The sequence below is a fragment of the Apteryx mantelli genome, chromosome 13 (genome assembly GCF_036417845.1).
Source record: "Apteryx mantelli isolate bAptMan1 chromosome 13, bAptMan1.hap1, whole genome shotgun sequence".
In the NCBI taxonomy this organism is placed as follows: domain Eukaryota; kingdom Metazoa; phylum Chordata; class Aves; order Apterygiformes; family Apterygidae; genus Apteryx; species Apteryx mantelli.
Genome location: NC_089990.1, coordinates 17,924,337 through 17,945,523, shown reverse-complemented (window position 1 = coordinate 17,945,523; position 21,187 = coordinate 17,924,337). Strand labels below are relative to the sequence as shown.

The window sequence follows — 21,187 nt, the reverse complement described above, 5'->3', positions numbered from 1 at the left end:
CTTAGCATTGACTCCATCCAATACAGTTACCAGGGGATTAGCCAGGCCTACCAGGTGTGCTCATTTAGATGGAAAAACTTGTTTCAGATGTAATCCTCTTGCCCTATTGACTTGGATGATGATCAGCACATGTTCAGCAACATGGGCTGCCGGACATGAGCCCTCCTGGACAGGTGGCCACTGTGCATGTTAAAGCAACTCAGTAGCTCAGATCAACCATGCTACATGCGCTCAGTATATCCCATGTGGGATGCTCTGAACATATTGCTTTGGACTGTAGCTGTTAGCAAATCTGGGCTATGGCCTGGTTCAAAGCCCTTCTGTATCAATAGCACTCTAGCAGTGCAGCTGATCTCTGCGTCTGGCCAGTCCTGAATGTACCTGTGATGTTTGATAATGTTAACAGGCCATTCCTCATTGCACTGAAAAGCAGAATTGATGGCTACATTCTTATATATGGAGTGTCTTATTTGTCTGGAGCACAGCCAGTAGATCAAGGGGAGTGATTATCCCCTTCTACTCGGCATTTGTTAGACCGCATCTTGAATACTGTGTCCAGTTTTGATCCAAAAAGATATCAGTAAACTGCAGGGGGTTCAGCAGAGAGCCACCCAGATGGTCAGGAGCACCTGAGAGGCTGAGGGAACTGACTTCTTCCACCTGAAGAGGAGGTGGCTTTGGGAGGACCCCACAGCAGCCTGCCAATACCTATGGGGAAGCAGCAAAGAGATGGAGCCGGGCTCTTCACAGTGCTGCATGATGGAAGAGTGAGAGGCAACAGGCATCAGTTGAAGCAAGAGAAGTTCTGCCTGGATATAAAGAAAGACTTTTTTTCTCCATGAGGACAGTCAAGCTGTGAAACAGGGGCCTGGCAGTGCAGTCTGGAGGTTTCTGGAAGTTTTTAAGACCCAACTAGATCTCAAAAGCCTGTAGTAACCTGGTCTGATCCCACAGCTAATCTTGCTTTGAGCTGGAGGTTGGACTAGAGACCTCATGAGGTCCCTTCCAGCCTGAATTACCCTGTGACCCTCTGAAACTTGCCCTCCTGCAGATGTCTGTAACCCCTGCAGTGCCTGTGTTGCAGTGGCCCAAGCTGCCCTCCATTGAGGGTAGGAATCTGCCCTGTCTTGGGCTTTTGGCTTCTTTAGCTCAGTATGAGCTGCTTGTGTCTGAGAAGTCGCTCATCCCGTATCTGCGGTGTCACTAAAACAGCAGCTAGCACACAAGAAGAAAGGCTGTTTACCCTGACCATATCTCACATAAACATTATTTCTAGATCTTCTTTCTGAGGTGCATTTGCTGCTGGGTGTCAGAACCGTTGATGCACCTGGCAAATTATTTCCCAGAGTGTTTGGAACTAAATGATTTCCAGTCGTGTAACAGCTTTGTAACTGAGAACATGCAAATAATGATCCAGAGATGTTCACTGTAAGCCAGCAGCTTATCTAGCTTCATCCCATTAATACAATTAAATTTGAAATGATGGTCACTGTGCATCTTCACAGGAATGCCTGGGCCCTTTATATGGTAAAACATTTGTTTTTTCAGACAGGCTTTGGGCAGGTACAATAATTCTGAATCTTCTCCATTTCTGAGGATTTCTGATGCAATCACTGAAATCCATGTGTGAAGAACTTGGTCCTTCCAGCTTATTTTGAGTGAGGAAGTTTTGCTGCAATACTAGAATGCTTACTCCTAAAGCTATTTTAGAGCTAAATTTTGGTTAGTGCAACTTCTGCAGCCCCACAGAAACCTTTGATCAGAAAGTTATTGCACTTTTTTGTAGATTTTTTTTTTTCTTCTTTTGTAAGGGGGAAATATTCCCACAGGTTCTTAGGAGAATAAAATAAGAACCAGAGGAAGGTGAAAAGCCAAGTGTCTCAGCCAATTCTGCTTAGTACCAAACATGAGCATCTACTGAATACAGAAGGCAATAGAAATAACTCCAGTGTTTGTTTTACAATCAGCTAGTTTACACAGAGGACCAACATGGAATTCAGTGTGCTGGCATTGTTGGCCATTTTAGTTTTCAAATGCAGCTGAACAATGAATTTTGATCATCAGTCTCACTAACTTTCTTACTAAATACAAATCAAGCCATTCAAAGGACTTGGTTTTGCATCTAATTATTAAAATTACTGAATTGGAAACCACTTTTCACTCCCAGTTTTGAACCTTTTGCTGTACGTGAGTCATGTCACCCAAAATAGCCATCTCACAGAGGTTTCACCTAATCCTTCTGGTAGTACAAATAGTTGAGGGACTCAAAATAACAAGGAAATTATTTACCTTCCTGAATAGGATACGGAGTGACTTTCTTGGCTCTTTACAGCAGCTCAAACATTTACACAAACTTGTTAAGCTACTTAGAGAGAGGATTGTTTGTCTAGGTAATGTTTCCTTCAGAAAGTTAAGCTGCAAGTAAAGCAGGTGCTTGACTTCACTGAATTTGGAGGATTCTGGAGAAATTGCCTCTGGGAGAATTTTAAATAAATACAGGGAAAGCTTTTGATTTCTTTCCTTCTGCATCTTCATTTTGAGCAAGCTATTCCCTCTTTACACAGATGGGTCTGTGCAATACTCATAAGGAAATCATTTAATTATGTACAGCTGCTCCAGGTAAATGTTATTTACAGATGGCTGAAAAATTTTGGACTATACTTATTTGCCAAGAATAACATCCCTTCCTTCACTCTTGGTAGAGAGGTGTTTTTACTTGTCATCAAGGTAAGCTGCAGATTGTACATTTCTGTTTGTGGCTTTTTACCCATTTTGACTGTTTTCTTTCTTTGTGATTTTATAAATGGTAACCCTGTAGGCACTGTGCACATAATTGAAGTAAGCAATCTGCTTGTTTATCCCTGTTTCCATTAATTAGATATGTGCAATCTGAATTTCCTACTGAAAAACATGAGATGACATGTTAAGGGGCCAATTCTGCTTTCCTCTCCTGAGGCCCGAACAGCCAGTACAGGAGGCTGCAAACTGTTGGTGGGGATGCGTTTGGTCACCATCGGCGGGAGGGATCTCGAGAGCAGGAGCAGCCCCAGGTTTGTAGCCATCTCTGTGCGGGCCAGATGGTGAGTGGGGGCAAGTGCTTCATGCTGGCAGGGGCTGGAGGGAAACCCAGGGTGGCCCCAATCCTCGGCATTGCTCATGTGAATGTGGTCCATGAGAGCTCGGAGCACGCTGGAGGAGCTAGAAGGCAAAGGGACGTTTGTGGGACACCAGGGATCCACAGTGCTGTCCCTGGGTGGTGTGAAATGGTTGTCCGTGGATTTCAGCCCAGGCCTGAGCTGTGGTTTCTTCCTTGCTCACCTCCAAAGGGAGGGCTTGCACCTGCATGGATGTGGTTCCTAGATGCTTTCCTGTAGGTGGATTCTTTTTTTTTCCTGCTTTGTTCACTGTTGACCCAGTGGCTTGAATCTTCAATTTCATAAATAATCAAGGTGTATCAGCTAATATGAATAGCTACTCCTGACTTACTGCAGCACAGGTAAGCCCAAAGGAACTGTTATTTGCTGAGAGATCCCTGTGGTCTCTGGAGGCAATTTTATTCAGAAAAGGCCCAGCCCTGCAATGGCTCCATATTCAAATAAGACTAGCGATCAGCTGTCAAGCTCAGCCAGGGGTTGAAGGATTTGCCAAGAGCGAACTTCCTATGAAGAAACTCAAGTCTTCATGTATTGTTTTTAGCCTGCCACAAGTGAGAAGAGAGTGAATAGTCTTGCTCTACCTGCCCAGAATGGCAGGTAAGTGGAGAATTTCATAAAGGAATGGGTCTGTGAAAACTGAGCTCTGATGAAGTCCTGGGGCAATCCTTAGAAAAATCTCTGCAATTAGAAGAAACCTGCACTGTTTTGGGGGGCTCTCCTGTTGCAGCAAGGAAACCAAGCTAGACACGTAGTCCCAAGGGCGGCAGTCCTAGAAGAAAAGACAGCAAATGGATGTCCCTTACAAAAAGTAAGGATGGAAAAGCCAAACTGGCTAGAATCACCCCTAACTACCGTGGTCTGGTGGGAGTAGGGAGGAATGAAATCCTGCCACTGCAAAGGATTATGAAAAATGGGCAAGAGCTGCAGTTGCAGAGAGAATCATGCCAAACCTCAGGAGGATGGGAAAGGATGAGAGAATTTATTGTGAAGCTCTGGCATTTACTATACCTGACTGTGACCACTTGATATGCACCAAGTTTGGCAGCATTCAGCCATGCTTAGAGCAGGACAGAGGCATGGAGCAGCGGACAGGGAGAGGGGATCATGAACATGGGGAACACGGCACTGCCCTTTGCCGTGGGCTCTTTGAGCCCCCAGGATGCTGGTGTGGTGTGGGGTGGGTGGAGGCGAGCTGGCTCTGACTGCTCTGAGCAGGCTGGACCCTCCCCAGGATGCTTATTTGCGTCTTGGCAGGGTGTCTGCATGGGTGCTAGCTGTGAGGTGGGCTGGTAGCTCCAGATTCAAAGCTGCTGATGCCTGCTGGCCAGAAGCACAGACAGGGTGGCTGGGCTCTGAGCATGCTGCCCGCCTCCTGCTCCGGCACAGCATGTTGGTCCCTGGGGGACTGACAACACTTACTCCTAGGCAGTGGCTACTCCCACTGAATTTGAAAACTGGTCCCACTTTTCACATGCTCTCCTTCAAATCACTGAGAAGTAGCGTGCTAAGGTGCTGAGGAGGAGCCCTGGCACATTGATGGGTGACAGTGGCAATGCATGGCGGGCGCATCTGGGGACGTGGCTTGGCCATGGCTGTGCTAGCTGACCTATGGGTGCGAGCTGCTTAACAAGCTGTTTTGATCTATGATATATGTGTCTGGCTGCCTCAGCCCATGTTATCATCAAGCAAGCTAATGGGATTTTTAGCCTACTTTAATAAAGAAACAAATATTATGTGGCCATGAAGAAAGTGTGTGTGTATCTCAGTCCCCTGGCTGGTAGCTTTGGGTCCCATAGCTGGTTTTGGCCAAATTTGAGAGGGATTACAAGTCTCATGGATATTAAGTTCTGGCAAGTTTTAGGAAAATAGGTGGCTGCGAGGAGGAGAGAGAAAGGCTTCTGTGTGAGCCTCCTAGATGGCAGAGTCCACATGGGGCTCAGCTGTCTCTGGAAAGCTGGGCTGCTCTGGCTCTGCTGATGCTCCCTGAGATGTGATGGGAGATTTTCAACCTCTCATTCACAGAAGGAGTTTGGGCAGGATCAAGTGCACTTTAAGCCCCCCGGCTGTTGTAACTGTGCAGCCTGGTCTTGGTTACCAGCGTCCAGGTGAAGAGCCTGCGGGGAGGAGTTTCACCAGTGCTGGAGACCTTGCTCTGTTGGGGCAGAGACGGTGAGCTTGGGCGCTTCAGTCTGAACCACCAACAGAAAGAGCTGAGCATGCATTGATATGCTTTGTGGGATCAGGCCTGACTGCCTTTAGCTGAAGGGGATAAATAAGTGATTCTCTGAAGCTAATGCCTCTTTTGTGCTTATATATGCCATAACTCCATTGCAATCATATAACAACCTCCCTGATGTCAGACTGGCCTCATATGCAATCACATTAATGAGCTGTTGCATACTGAGCCCCTGCCCAGCCCACACCCTCTCCCCTTTTGCCTTCTGTCCCCTGCACGGAGTGGTTTTTCTTTCCCCTTGCTGCTTGCCTGCAGTGATGGGTGTGCACCCTTTTGCTTGCTGGGAGTCTGGCAGTAAATCATATGTTTCCTTTTTTCCTCTTTTCACATTCTGAAGCAGCTGCTCTGATTAGTTTGAAGCAGAATAAAAGACTTATAAGTGGCGAGAATCCTGAAGGTAACTACTTTACTGTGGACATAAGGTCAAGGTACAGTACACAGTAGTTTTTACAGAGACCTTTTAAAAGACTGTTATGCACTGTATATTTTAAGGGCAGGAACATAATTCAGACATCTGATTGCATACCTTGAACGTTGATTCAGCAATGTTCTTATTCTGCAATCTTTATTTTTAATATCCATAAACCTTGATCTACGAACTTTAAGAACATCAGATATTGTATTTGTCACCCTTAGTAGATTACTTCTGTTGTATGAGTTGCGACGGATTTGCAGTGACAGTGAGGCAGAGGGAGGAATGGCAAGGACTGAGAGGAGCTGTGGAAAAGTCCCTCCTTTAAGTTTGAGGATCGTTTAGGTAATGTCTTCCTCTTTCACTGTAGAAGGTATTATTTCTGGTATTTCTCCCAGTGCCGATGGCACCAGGGAGGACATGATTCAGTGATCTCAGATCCCTGCAGAGACCATGATGCTGTCTTAGTCACTGTCTCAGAAATGGGGAGATGACAGCGACCTCCTGAGTACCCTCAACAGACAGAGCTTTGCCAGTCTCAAACATGGAGTTCAGGGATTTAAAACAAGGATTTCGGAAGGGAATTGGACTTGAAATATGCTTCAGAAGGCTGTCAATCTGTCTGTAGCTGTCATGTCAAACTGCTGCTCTTGTGTGTCATTACAGTCGTCTTAACTGAGTCTTCTCTTTATGGTGTGTCTAGTAAAATTATAGAGCTTCCCATAACCCTTCTCCTGCCCTGTTCTTACCTGTCCCCAGACACACTCTCCTTGTTTTCCTCAGTGTTTGCAGAGTTCAGTGTTTGTGCGGGTCTGTCTTCAGTCCTTCAGAGATGTGCTGTTGGGTCTGTTCGAGCAGCTCTTGCAACCTCAGGAATCACAGCTTTTGATGAACCTCTCTAGATATTCTGCTGTCACCAGTGGCTGCCCAGGAACCGTGATCTCTGTCCACTTCGCAGCCCTGTATGCTATGTTGCAGATGGCTGCTTTGACCCCTGCTTGCGCAGTTCCCAGCTCAGCAAAGGGCTCCCCATTTCCCAGCCCCTGCCCATTTCTTGAGCTTTGGGATGTGTGGGCACAAAGGCCACAGGAGCGAGCACCTAACCCTCAATGGTTGCAGACTACAGGGGGTTTACACTGCCAAGGGTGTCTCTTTGGATCTTATGAGGTGCTTGAAGTCAACGCTGTGATTCTGCTATTTGACCAAACCTTGTCCCTGTGCATGCTCAAAGCTGTCCCTCATTCAAATTCCAGCCAAGTGACATGTGTCCATTCTGCTCGGACAACCAGGGAGTGTATGTGGGTTTCTGAACAGTGACTTCTATCTTTTGGAGCTGCAAGAGATGTATTTGGCTGTAGATGCTTTGATGGAAGCTGCTTAATGGAGGTCTGGTGGGAGCAGAGGAGTAGGTGGAGGCTGGAGAGCACGGGGCAGTATGTGCATGTGTAGCACACATACATCCATGCTTGGCTTCCACCTGTCTTCTGCCAGGGAATATTTGCACTCAAAAGAGAAATTAAGCAAGTAGTTTCAGCATGAATGTTCTGTTTCCTCTCAGACAGGTATAGCTCAATTGTATTTGGTATTTCCAAATATTGGCATTTTTAAATAGGTAAGAAACATTCAAGCCTGAAGTACACTGAACAGCTTCTTACAGAAATTCAAGCCAATTTTAGAATATTACAGTGTTATCACAAGCCAAAAGCATTGGCAATCAAAGGTGTTTCTGAAGGCGTTAGCTCCAGTTCCACTGATTTGTTTTTTGTTTTTTTTTTTTCCTCTTTGGTAATACTCATTGCTTTTGAGGAAATGAACTCACCAACAGCTTGGAGGACAGGACTGGCTTAGGCATATTTGAGGGAAAAAAAAAAAAAGGAAAGAAAAAAAAGTTGTATCTAAAGCCACTGTTCATGATTTAATCTTAGATTCAAAGATTATTCCTCTATTGCTGTAAATGTTCATTGTCACAGATGTCCTGGGTGAGGGGGATTCAGTGCCTTAGAACAGTTGCATGGGCGACAGAATGAAAAAGCCTGAAAACAAATGCCCTGAAATGTGTTTACTATCAAGCATTGAAACAGGTAAGGTTGGAAAAAGTTTTTTATCATAACTTTGCAGTGTTGACTACTACCAATTTGTCTGCCTTTTTTTCTTCATTCAGAGGATATGGTTATACTGCTCAAAAAGACCTTGAAATACTAATGTCAGAACTGAATCACTGATGTGATGAATTAGAGGACAATTTGGTGGGTCCTGCGGAGCAGCCTGCCTGGGTAGGAGGGCAGCTGTGCAGGCATGTAAGTGTGGAGTACCTTTTTCTTGCTGAATGTATTTCATATATGTGCACCCCAGTAAAATGAAGGATCCTTTTCTCTGGCAAACACTGTACTGCACAAAAGCTAGAGGCTCTTCATGACTTCAGCTATGTCTGCCCTTGAGACACAAGCCTTCTGAGAGGGACGCTTTCTCTCCGTGCCGCCTGCGCCCGGTGCTCCTGTGCCGTGCTTGGATCAGTTCCTGGCTCTTTCAGCACCCACTGGCCCATTGGTGATTGCAGTGTGAGTGAACGTTGAGCCAGACAGGACCCTCATGCAGAGGGAAGCAGCCAAATTCTCCCTTTTTGCACGTCAGGCTTGCGCTATGCTTATGCATAAGTCAAAGCTCAGTTACCTTCCTGGGAAGCCTTAGAGAATCCGACTCTAGGATATACCATTTAACCCTGAGCTGTAAATTTTAGTAATAGTGTTGGTCGACTTCAAAAAAAGACACTTGCTCACAGTATGACCCAGATATGTAGGTTTAATACAAGACTTACCTATCTGTGAACAAGGATATGAAACAATACTTAAAGTTGATTATTGTTATTTCTACCACATTTCTCCCCTGCCCTGAAACTCCATTTCATTTTGATCTGAAACAACACTTTTCCTTTCCTTTTGCCAACTGACCTGAAAAAATCCATTATTCACCTAAATCTAAGTGACCCTAAATATGTAGCTTCTGTCCAGAAAGACAATTTGTTTTATTTCCATCAGTTCAGAGTTTCAGATCATTTGTTGTATGGCCTTCTCTTCATTGTTACTAATAGATTCTGTGGCCTGAAATGGGATAATCTGAGCAGAAATGAAATGCAAAATAGGAAGATTTTTACAACCAGACTTAGTCTATTGTTAGCTGCAAACACAGAAGTAAACAAAGTACTGCACTAATTTCTTCTCTTCTAGAAGCATGAGCAAAAAGAGGTGAGAAGAAGGGAAATCTGTAATGCAAAAAAAATAGAAGGACATTAGTATTTGATTTCTGGATTTTATTTCCCTTTTTTAAACTAGGTTTTTCAAACCATCCACTTGCAAAAATTTGCATTTTATGAGGACAAAGTTACAAAATATGATGAGATCATTTTGGATAACTTGCCTGTTTCTCCTCAACTGGTGGCATCTAAAACTAACCGTGCTTGTCATCTCCTCAGTAATTTCTTATCATTGAAGCTAAAATATAACCTAAGTTTTCACCAAATGAGCTGTTCCAAGACGAGTTTGCCAAACTCTGTAGTGCAGTGGGATTTCTGCAATTATGATTAGATACTGCCAAGCAAAAATGATCTGTTGAATACAACTGAATCCAAAGTTGATTGGCTTCCTAAATCCCACAAGAGGCTAGAAGAAGCACAACTTGCGTTTAGTCTTTTGTCTGTCTCTGCCACCCACAGTTTTGCAGGTAGGTAGAGCAGAACTGAAGGGGATGTAGGGAGGAGAAAAGAGGGGCGGATGGAGGGCTTCTCAGGTCATCAGGGGCTGATCTGCTTTAGGATGTTGCTGCTGCTCCCTAGAGGTCTTGGTTGTACTAACTGCTGAATCAATTGCTTGTGTGGCTATGGTCCAGCTAGGAGAGAGAAATCTCCAGTTTGGGAGTTTGTGTGTCTGCGTGTGCTAATTACTTTTACTTTTTTATTGCTTATTGGTTCTCCCCAAAAGGTGAAATAAGCAGCCAAAGGTAGCATCTGTCTTGGTCTTGTCTGAGAAATTTCCAGTAGGAAATGGAAACATTTCCGATATCTGTTAGTGGATTTTGCATTCCTGCTCCCCAAGCTCTTCTGCGCATGAAAATTGTTCCGTTTGAGTAGTTCCACTAACAAGCTCCGTAAGTGTTTGCTGGATTAAAGCAAAGTTAGGATTTGTCTGATCTTTAATTAATCCCAAACAGTTCTTCCATTTCTACTGTTGGCCAGTCAAGAGAGACAGGTAAATGGTCAGTATGCCATATCTTTTTACTCTCTTACAGAAATACAATGCCTACTGCATGAAGATGTTACTGCTGCTGAATGCCTGTCAGGTTATTCTGTGGGGAATTCTTATTTTCCAATCCATATATTTATGCAAAGCAGTCACTCCTCTTACACTCTGTACATGCAAAACACTTAATAACTTTATCTTCAGCTTTCAAGCATAAAAGCGAGGAAGATATCCTATTCCAAACTTAACTACTTGTGTATGTTGTTGGTACAAAATAAGACTACTGCTTGGAAGATAGTGCATTTATCTTTCACTTGAAATAACCCAGGAGAATGTCAGATGCAAAATGATTTTTTGAAATCTTGGCATTTACTGGTGCTTTATACTGCCTGTGTGTAACTTCATTCAACAGCAGTGACATTATTGTGCAAGTCCTTCCAAGTGAAGGGAATTGGCACCCTATTAAAACTCCTTCACTGCAGAGCTGAACTGGAAACACGTAACTGTGCAGCTCTGTCCTTATCTCCTGACCGGTGGTGATCAGAATCATGGCTGCTACCAAATAGGCAGGATTCTCTTTGTCTGTTCACCCCTTCCTATAACTAATCCTTCATCCAGCTACGGTTTTATCCAGTGTCCTCCTCATGCCTTTTGCAACAGGCTTTTTTGCTTTGGCTTTTGTCCCTTGTAAACACAGGCCTGCCAAGTCTTGCTGCGATGAGCTTGTTTCTGCGCTCTGCTGTTGCAGCGTCAGCATCTCCCATCACCATGGATTGGTGCTGCCACATCCCTGCTGCAGTGACGTGGGTGCAGAGCAGCTCGTGGGGAGCGCTGGGCCCTCGGTGCCAGGAGCAGCAGGGCTGGCAGTGGTGGACATGGTACTGGGGCAGGGGGTCCTCAGCAGCACCCTTTGGCCGCAGGTCTGTCGCTCTCAAGCAGTCTTAGGGAGGCTGGATGCTGGGGCCGGGCTTTGGTGGAGCTAGCCAAGGGGTTCCCAGCTGTGTCTGCTGAAACTTAAGTGCAGGGAAAGGAAAAGGGGTGATAGTGTTTTTGGAGCTGGCATTAACTTTCATTCTTTCTTCCTCTTGTAAATGGTGGTGGTGGCAGGGTCTCTTCTGAGCATGCAAAGCTTCCACATGGCTGCATTTTTCATCCCAAAGAGCAGACCAGAGTCCAGGCTGCTGTATTTGAAAACCAGGCATAAAGTCAATAAATAGCACTTTATCCAGCCATAAATTCCCTCATCCTGTCATCTTCCTGTTCTGGCAAGACAGACGTGAGAATTATGTAGCTTCAGAAGGAGAGGCTCACGGCAAGACTAGGGAGATCCTGACCCCAGCTATGGTGACGTTCCCCTCTGGAACTAGCAGAGTTGGTGGTATTAGAGCAGTTTATGATCCCCAAATAACCCTATTCTTGCTGGAGGCTACTCAGCCAGTCCTCCAGCTCTGCCAAGCAAGCTACTGAGATGGAAGCTCTTTAATTTCTGCTATTTAGTGTCAAAACAAACCTCTCTTATTTTGACTGAGGCAGGACAGAGTGCAGGGCACTCAGCTGGCGGATTAATGAGTCTTTGGCAGGGGAGAGAAGAATGGCAGCCTCCACTGGGGGCAGTCAGGAGAGGATGTTTGGCCACAACCTAAGTGTGGGTGATATGGGCGAGTCCATGCATGGACTGATTAAAATTAATGAAGAAAGTGCATCTGGGGACTCTTCCAAAGGTAACTGAAGTCAGTGGAAAAGAGTCCTTCTCACTGAATTCTCTGGCATTGGATCCGAACCCTAGAAATACACCATGGAATAATCCGGTTAGCAGAAGGAAGGCAGAGATTTAACAAATCAGGAGTCAGAGGACTAAGTTGATCTGAGATTAAGCATTTGGTTCCTGGCTCTCCACAGGCTCACTGTGTGCCCACATTAATCAGCCTCTTTGGACCTCAGTTCCCAATTTGGACAACGATAACAGTGTGAGTTATTCTTCTCTCTCTCTCCCTCCCTCCCCCCAGTTTTATCAGTGGCAACTACATTCTCCTCTGCACTTTCTATCTGCATCTACAACATGCAGCGCACCTGGGATGTCTCAGCTGGGGCACCTAGGCTGTTTTATAACATGCATTTTTAAAAAAAAAGTCAGAAACAAAGGCCAAAACAGATTTCATTATTATGTTAATGGTGCATCAGAAATTAGTATAAGGCACACTGCATGGCAAGCTATTCCTACAGTTCCTCTGAAGGCTGATCTCTTCTGCTCCGTCTTCTACCCCATTAGTACCACATTCCTCTTTTCATTTTCCCCCTAAGCTTGCCTAAGACTGACAGTTGTATATCATACTACTAATGTCTGTGAAATGGACTATTTTCCATAATGGGCAGAGATGATATCAGAATAAGGAAAACGAAATTAGTTAAAAAAAAAAATTCAATCTGTGGTATGTCCTCTCATTTTATGAATAATGTATACACTCACATAGTGTAGCATAATAAAATTTTTTTGACTTATAAAATGCTGAAGTATTTCTAATGATACTGCTTTATCTACTCATTTAAAATTAAAATATAAATCAAAGGTATCATTAAATATAATTTCACCTAACTATATTTCAAAGTCCTTCGGATGTTTTATTTCTAGGCTTCTAATCTCTTAATTCAGCTAAAAAGCGACTTTAATAAGTGACTTGATAAATAATTTAAAAAATAGCACTTTTACACTGTAATCATGCCAGGAGAAATGAAAGAGTAGCTGAGTGTCAGAGGTTATAAATTGCAGCAAAGGTAGTAGCATCCTGGTAAAGAAGTCGATGTCACGTGAAGAAGCAAGGTCTCCTGGCAACATATTGACTCTTTCTAATTAGTTAAAAGATTTATATGGGCACTAAAAATGGGCTAGTTTATTGATTTTTGTCACACTGCTACACTACAATAATTTTGCTCATTCACTGTGTGTAAGAATACCTCGTATGTGTCTGAGACCTCAGCACAGCTGGGACTGTGAAAAGTCATCATGTTTGATTGTTCTTGGCCTCACTTTTCAGAACAAAGAGGCAGTCTGCTGTTGTTCCAGTATACATCCTCAAGTCAAGAGAGGTTTTAAAGTATGGTTTAACTCAAAGAAACGCCTAGAAGTGGCGCTATTTTTATTGTCTCTGTATGACATCTAGACCAGACTTGCTTAGTTTATAGGTAAAAGGATGATTTTTTTTTAATTGTCAGCTCCGCATATGCGATAGAGATCTGAGAGCAGAGCTTAGCATTTTTTTGACTTCGACATCAATAACTGCAAAGATCCTGACACCGATGCAGAGCTGAGGCAGTTCACGTGTGACCAAACAGGCTCCAGCTCCTCCTTGGCTGGGGAAGAGAAGTGGCTTCCAGGGTGGAGGAAGCCAAAGGGCACTAAATCCTGGCGGGAGGCTCTCCCGGGCTGGGTTTCCCTGGGGTGCGCTGGCGTACGGAGGCGATGAGCCGCGTGCCGGGGTGCTGCGTGGTGCTTCCTGCGGGCCAGGGCCAGCCCCATAACAAAACCTGGGTCAGCCCTGGCCAGCGGCGCTGTGAAGCCGCACTACTCACGTGTAAAGTGCAGTTTTTTGCTGACATTCTGCCTGTGATTTTTCTGCCTGTTTTGCAGTTGCCTACCCAAACGGGGGGCATCCAATGAGCCTAAGCAAAATGCAGAAACAGATTATTTTTTGCATGGAGCTATTCTAAGATAGCTGAAAGAAAATCAAAAAGCAGCACCAGGAAACTAAAAATAATACTGCTGAGCCATAAAAAGCATGGATGTGCCATCTTAGAAGTAGCAATGCATCCGGATGGGGCACTCGGTTAGGGAAGAGAAACTTAACCTGGTCTAATTCAACCAATCTGGTTAAGCTGGTACGAATGATAGCGTGAAAATTTACAGCGGGTTGGAGAGCTGCTTCTCGCGGCTTAGCACAGCGCCCCGCCGAACCGTTCAGACGGCCGGAGCGCGGTGCCCCGTGCCCCCACACGGCCCCCCGGTGCGAGCCCCGGGTTTTCACCGTAACGGAGCTTCTTCTGATTTGGGCCATGCAGGATCAAGTCCTAAGGTGATGATCAGTGGAAAAAATACTGGCGGGCTCCCTGTGCTTCTACAGACGTTCGCTGACGCTTCCTCCTTTCCCGGGATGTTCTCGGCAGTCCCGGCAATAAGCGACCGCTGCCCTCTGCACCCGGGCCGGTCTTTGCCGGGCACCGGCGGCCGCGGCCCGGGAGCCCGGCCGGGCGCTGCCCCGGCCCTCCCGCTTTTCGGAGGCTTTGGGCTTAAGCCGTGGCAAAACGCCCGGTGCTCGGGTCCCTGTCGGGGCTGGGCGGGCGCGTTCCGACCCCCTGCGCTAGCCGCGATGCTGCGCGGGCCCGCGCTCCCGGCGCCGGTTCGAACCGCTCCGCTCCGCTCCGGTCGGGTCGGGTCGGGTCGGGTCCGGCGCTGCCCGTCGCGGCCGCCAGGGGGCGCTGCCGCGTCTCGCTGCGCGCGGGCGGGCGGGGGGACGCACCTGCCGCGTGCGGGGCCGCGCCGCGCCGGGCAGCGCCGCGCCGGGCCGGGCCGGGCCGGGCCGAGGGCGGCAGCGCGGCCCCGGGGCGCAGCTCCGCCCGCCCGCCGCTCCCCCCGGCCGGCGCCCCCGCCCCGCGCCGCCTCGACGGCGTCCCCGGCGGCGGGAAGCCGCGCTCCGCGGAGCGGCACCGCCGGCGGCAGCTCCCTCGGCGGGAGCCCGCAGCCCCCGGACGGCCCGGGCGGCGTGGAGGCGTAGTGGGGCCGCCGCGCCGCGCCGCGCCGCGCCGCGCCGGGAGGTAAGCGCCGCTTCCGAGCTTTAACGCCTTCTTCCCCGCCGCCGGAAAGTTCGGGTGCGCCGAGCGCGCTTTAGCCCCCCGCGTTAGCAGCAGCGAGCGGCCCTTCGTCGGGCGGCCTCGGGGCGCCGCTTCCCCCGGGGTCGCCCCCGTGTGCCGCCCGGGCCGGGGGCCGCGGCAGGCAGGGGCGGCGGCGGCGGCGGCGAGGCAGCGTGCGGTGCCCGGGACGTCCCCGACGGCGGCGGCGGGGAAGCGCCGAGAGCCGCTGAGAGCCGCCCGCGCCCGGCCCCGCGCTGCCGCCCCGCCGACAGGCAGCAGCGCCGGCTTCGGGGCGGCAGCGCGCGGCGCTCTCGGAGCGGGGCCCCCTCCGGGATCGGGCCCTGCGGCTGCAGCACCGCTAAGGACAACAACCCCCCCCCCCCCCCCTTTTTCTGTTTTTGTTTTTTTCCTCCGCAAAGGGAAAATCTTGGTTAGTAGCGAGAGACTTTCATGAAGTGCCACGCACATGTGCGGTGCTTCCCGGGAGGAATTTGGTTGCCAGCGATTTTAAAAGCCTGAGGACTGGTTTGGGGATGTTGTGGTTTCACAGACCCTGTTGAAAATGTCCCCTTTTTTTGGAGAGCTGGCTACTCCAAACTGTCTCCAGTGGCATCCTGAAACCTAGGCTGCTCGAAATCTCTAGCCACTTCTGACAGTTTTGGGATGGTAACTCTTCTGTAGGTTCATTTGGGTTCTTATGCAAACCTATTAAAGTGCCTGAAATTTTTCTCCAGCTCTGGATTAAGTGACTGTTTTTAAAAAGCCTCTCACTTGACTGATGTCTCTGGTAAGATTCAAAGAGTCTGAAGTTTCTTCTTGCAAATGCTGGAAATTGGTGTTTTTCAAAGTTACTGTAAGATCTCTGTGCTGTGAGCAACCTGTGCTCCTGTTAGATTAATTCTTAAACTTAAATTTGTACTGTTAGAAAAAAATGAGGTATATACTGAGGAAAAGCCCATCCTAGTAGGAACCGGCATTCTGTCAGTGCTGCTTTGCAGTGTTTATACTCTCTTGTTTTTATTCTAGTTATTTTAAAAAGTATATTTTTAGAGTGCATGTGTGGTGGAGCTGTGACTGTTATGATAAAACCATCAACGTGTGCCTAGTTTCAAGGCTTTTCAGAGAATCGCTTGAACTCGGTGCAGTGCAAGGTGAGCTCCTGTCTGCGAGGCAGTGAGGAAGCATAATGCAGAAAGACCATTTCTGACCGCCTGGACCTTGCATTAGCGTGGCTGTGTTCACAGGTGCACGGCATGCACCCAAAACGCTCACTGCAGGAACTTTAAAGGGGACTTTATTTCTCAGCAGGGCTAAAACTGTGTAACTGCCTGGCAGCGTCTGCCTCAAATATCTCAGCTCCGGGAGCAGAGGACTGCCTCCCTGCTCATGCACGGAGCAGGGGGAAGGGGATCTGCGCCAAAGGTGGTGGAGCAAGCCTGGGGGAGCTGGCGGCTTCGGAGAGGTACTGTGACTGAAAAGCCTTTCTAATGCCAGACCTGAGGCGGGAGGTAGATCTGGGAATGAAGCTGTCTGACAGTGAGTCAAGTTCTTGCGTTGCAAGTAGAAATGCAGCTGAGAGGAGATGGAGGGAGAGGCTGGGGTTTTCGATTTTGGGCTCTGTAAGCCTGCTGAATGTAACGTGTGCACAGCAAATGTGAGGAATGAAGACTTCTGCCAATTCACCAAGGCACAGACAGCGCTCTTCTGCATCTGGTGAGTCTATGGCTGAGAGTGGGTTGCAATCAGTGATGTCTAGGACTGCTTTTCAAGAAATTATGAGGGCTTGTATCCTTCTGAACTTGTTTCTGTGTGCACAGGAGACCTCGTACAGTGGGAAGACCGGGGGCATGCTCCGATCTCCCAGCAGTACGCCGGTGTTGCTAGGCAGCAGCTTGTACCCAGAGCTTACTCCGGATCCAAGTAAGCAAAGAGGGACCTCCATCTATGCAAACTACATCTTCTAGCTGGTCACCGAAGACGTAAGGAAACACATTTCGTTTCAGAGTGGTAGACTGTATGTGTGTGTGTACCTACAGGCATTTCTGGCCTACTCCTAGATACTGAAAAAGGGTAGTCATTTGGGAAAGCAAAGAGTTGTTAGCTGACTGATAGCAAGACTTCCATATGCTCATCCCCTCTGCTTGGGCTGGAAGTGGGCGCAGTAGAGAGAGAAGAACCTTTGTTGTTGTCTTTTTTCTTTTCTTTTTTTTTTTTTCGGTAAGGCTCAGGAGTTCTCTGCAGACCTCCCTTTTACTTTCACAGTACCTGGAAGCTCATAGGAGGTTTGTTTTCAGAAACGGATTGTTTGGTGATTGATGCTTTAGCAGTGAAACAGGAAGGAAAAAAAAAAACTGTTTGCACAAGATGTAAGAAAAAAGACCCGGGTGTGCCACATCAACGCCTGTGCCCAACTTGTGAATTTTAGCGGATGCCGCACAATTGCTGGAGCCTCTGTGCATGTGTGGCGTCAGCCAGCTCTGTCGGGGCTGCTTCGTTTCTCACAGAGCGGGAGCAATGGAAAGGCTTTTAATCTCCGGGGCTGCCAGTCTCGTGGAAGCGCTTTGAAGCAGTACAGTAGCGGAAGCTGTTGGAAGCCTGTGTGTGTTGTGGGGGGCTGCTCTTCTCAAAACAGAACAAAAGTCCTAGAAGAGCCTGAGAGGGTCAGGAGGGATTCAGAGACGGACGAGGAGACGGTGAGCTCAGTGGAGGAACTGTTCGTGTCTCACACGTTACTTGTGATTGTGGGGCTGGCTGAAGTCAAAGTGGAAGAGGGAGGAAGAGGTGTCCTGATTTGATGGAGGCTGCAGGCGTGGGCCTCAGAAGAAGCTGGATTTTGCAGACTTAACTCCAGAGGAAGCTGCAGGGGAGCGAGGAAGCAGAGGCAGGTAGGAGCATGCTGTGCCTGGCCCGTGCTCTTATTTGTGCTGAGGAGTTACCACATTAGCTGTCTGCGTTGCGTGCCTTGCCACCTTGCGATAAGCTTGAGCCAGTGAGGGTTTAAGCTTGCACCTGTCTGGAGGTGCAGGGCAACTGATGGCTTTGGCTCCCCGCGGAAGTGGTGGGCAGCCGGTGTGCGGAGGCAGTGTGCACGAGGAGGCAGGCAGAGGTGCAGGTAAGCAGCTGGAGAGAAGGGGGAGGAAGCGGGGACATTGTGCAAGGCCTGCGCCCCTCCGGATGCTGTGCCAGCGTGGGAATGAGACTAGTGTCCAAGTGAGGCTCTCTTGCTGGGATGGGTCTGTGAGAGGTTGGTTCATTTGCACAGGCAGAATATTTGTTCCCTGCCTGTACAAAGCTGTTTCTTAGAGGTAGAAGGGTGCATGTTACAATTCTCCAGTTAAAGCTACAGGGAACAGTGCCTTCTGTATGGCATTTGAAAGAGAGAGACAACAACAGTCTGATCAAAATGTTGTATGTCCTGGATTGAGATGTCCTTGTGGGACTGGAGGAGGAGGAGGAGGAGGAGGAGGAGAAGTTCCTAGAAGCGTCTCGGCACAGCAGCTGGTTAGCGCTGCTGGCAGGAGGCTGGCTGTCGTGGGAAGCTGCCGCGGATGGCAGCGGCTGGGGCTCCCGGCTGGCGGGGCTGGCCCCTGTGTCTGAGGGGAAGGGCTCAGAATTCGTGCTTATAACGAGCAGTACAAATAAAGCATTTATAATGTATAGGCTTTTCCTGCTCTTGAATACATTTGTCTCTGAGTAATCTCTCACTTCAAACTGAGGCTGAAGCTGAAAATATCAAGGGATGTTAAATCATGAACAGCTATTAAACAGCCTTTAAGAGCTGTATGGGAAACAGTGTATGCTATCGTTTCTAAGCCTTTCTCAAACAATGTGATTTTGAGCTATTAGGATGTCTTTAGTGCTGGAAGGGGAAGTAAGCATTTAAACTATCGCAAAACAAGGAGGCACTTTAAGGGGCCATTTGCTTTTCAGGATGCCCAACTAAAAATAAATCTTCCTTTAAAGAGCCTTGAAAAGAATACGGAGGGAAAAGATCTTGTCCTTGCTGAAAACAATGAAAATTTTGCTGCTGGCTTTGCCCAGGGTTTCTTCCAGTTCCATCTGGAACTTGACAGAAGCAAGTATCCGTTGGAGTTGATAGAAGACTGAGGGTTGTGCTGTGTTCAGTGATAGCCAGTAGGAGGGAGACTGCATCCTAGAAACTTCTGCAGGGTCATTCTGCTCATCCTTTCCTTTCCATCCTCCTTCCAGCCCAAAAGCACTGCTGAAAGCAGGTTCCCTCCATCCCTTTCCCACTGCTCTTTATAACAATGAAATTAACAGGGATGCCTATTTGAGAGAGCAAATTCAGGGTGCATAAAATACATATTTTAACTTGATTTTTGGTCCAATTCAGAACAAAACTACATTGTTTACAAGATTTTCACAAAATATCCAAAAGTAATGTTGTTCTATAAGCAGTTTCTCATGTTTCTAAAATTCTGGGGTGTTGTTTACTTGCTTAGTTAAATTCTTACTTCTGCCCAGACAGACCTGGCAAAATACATATAGGTAAAGGCTAGTCTCTGTTTATGTAAGAAGAAAAAAACCCAGCTCACTGAGAATATTTTTATTTCTCTAATGTACTATGAGATGGTGCTGAATAAAGTAAAAGCAACTTGCCTTTTGCTAATGGCAGAGCAAAGTGCCCTGTTTCTCTTCTCTGGAATTAGCAAAAGTGTGTTTTCTAAGAAGCATAACAGCTGGTATGTCATCTTTTTCTGCTAATTCTGTCTACTTTGAGCATTATGTATTAGTTAGGGAACCATGTGGCCATGAATGAGATCAAGGAATAAAATTCTAAGCACATTGTGAGCAGAGTTGTGTTCTCCTGGTGCTTGTTTCATTGATGTGTAGGAGTGAACGTGGGCCAGGTTTGCCGTGAATAGTGCAAATGTTGTTATTGTGTAAATATCACAGAGGTGTGAATGCATATATGAGCAACAATAAACTCGGCACGGCTGACATCTGTAATAACTACAGTCCATCTTCTGAGTGGTCCCGGAAAGAGTACTGTTTTAAGAGTCTGTAAAAGCAGTTTCTCTATAAAACCAGGGAATGTTTCAGCATGCAGATGGTAGCTCAGTCTAAAACCTAGTTCTGTAGTGTGCTGTGCACCTCTGCAACAAGCCTTGTGAAAAGCAAAGGGAACCGAGAGAAGTAGTGTTGGGAAGGGGAGGAGTATGGCATTTTTCAGGATTGGGACCTCTGTTTGAACTGTCTCTCTTCATTCTTAACAGCTTTTCTACAAAAGCTGCTTGGGAAACAAGGTTGGTATGAGTATGAAAGAAGTAAAACATCTAATCTTTTGGCCTAATAATGCTCTTGCATATGCTGCTGTGAATGGGAAGCCTTTCTTGTTGATGTAGAAGTGGTGAGTTTTGAAATTGGTGTGGGTGAGAATGGACTTTTCTCATCTCTTTCAGTCTGAAAGGTCTTCTCCTTTTGTGTTTGAAACTTTGTAGAGGAGACTTGTGATCATAGGTGAGATCATCCAAAGCACTTAGCAGGATGAGGCTACTGACCCGAGCAGTGGTGTCTGCTCTAGACGTGAATGACTGAAGAGCCAGAGTCGGGCTAAGCTGTGGGTTTTTAAGCATGCTGGGTTATGCCAACTCCAAAGCCTAGGAGCTCTCATTGGCGGTTTTCCCTGGAGAAATTAAAACCAGGGTTCAGAGTCCTTTTCCCAGAGCAGAGCTCCTCCACAGCCTGGGGCAGACTATCAGGATAGGTTGGGTCTGGAGAGAGTTGCCTCCGAGTTTCTCTGTGCCCTTGAGAGGTCTGCTCTTCAAGGACGTTGCCCCGTGGGTTTGCCAGCGTTGGAAACGTACGTGGTCATCCATAGCAGTGGATTGTGGCTTCTCTTTCCTGGAGTGTGGTTGCGGTTACTGCTGTAGCTTACTCTGCTTTGGGAATAGTTTTGCTGAAGCTGCATCGGCTTTAGGATTTGTGCTGATATAAGTTGATTCTCAAAATCACCCCCTCTTTCCCCAGTGCTAGTGTACTACTTTAGCTTTCCAAGTGTAGACCATCTTCAAGTCTTCCTCTTTCCTGCAGCTGGCTTTTCTATAATCTCTGAGTACTTCTGTGAAGTGGTAAGAAGCTAAGCCCCGCTCTGCAGACATAAAATCTATGGTTCTGACAATCTTTGTGTTGCCTACAGTACTTCACATTGCCTGAGGTACTGTATTGATTAAACCACAATTTGCAGAAGTAAATATATGTAGAATATTAATAGCTCCTACTCTAGGGGAAAAAAAGGCTGTAAATTAATAGATACATTATGTTGACCTCATAACCACAAGGGCTTGAA

At 47.1% G+C, this 21,187-nt stretch overlaps 1 protein-coding gene across 1 annotated transcript in view; it reads left to right on the top strand.

Annotated features, from left to right (window-relative positions):
- The first annotated feature begins 16,290 nt into the window (after positions 1-16,290).
- Positions 16,291-21,187, top strand: part of IL1RAPL2 (interleukin 1 receptor accessory protein like 2) — a 405,544-nt gene continuing 400,647 nt past the window's right edge. The window contains exon 1 of the mRNA XM_013946318.2: positions 16,291-16,339. The gene's annotated coding sequence lies outside the window, so the exon portion shown is untranslated. The remainder of the gene's footprint in view (positions 16,340-21,187) is intronic.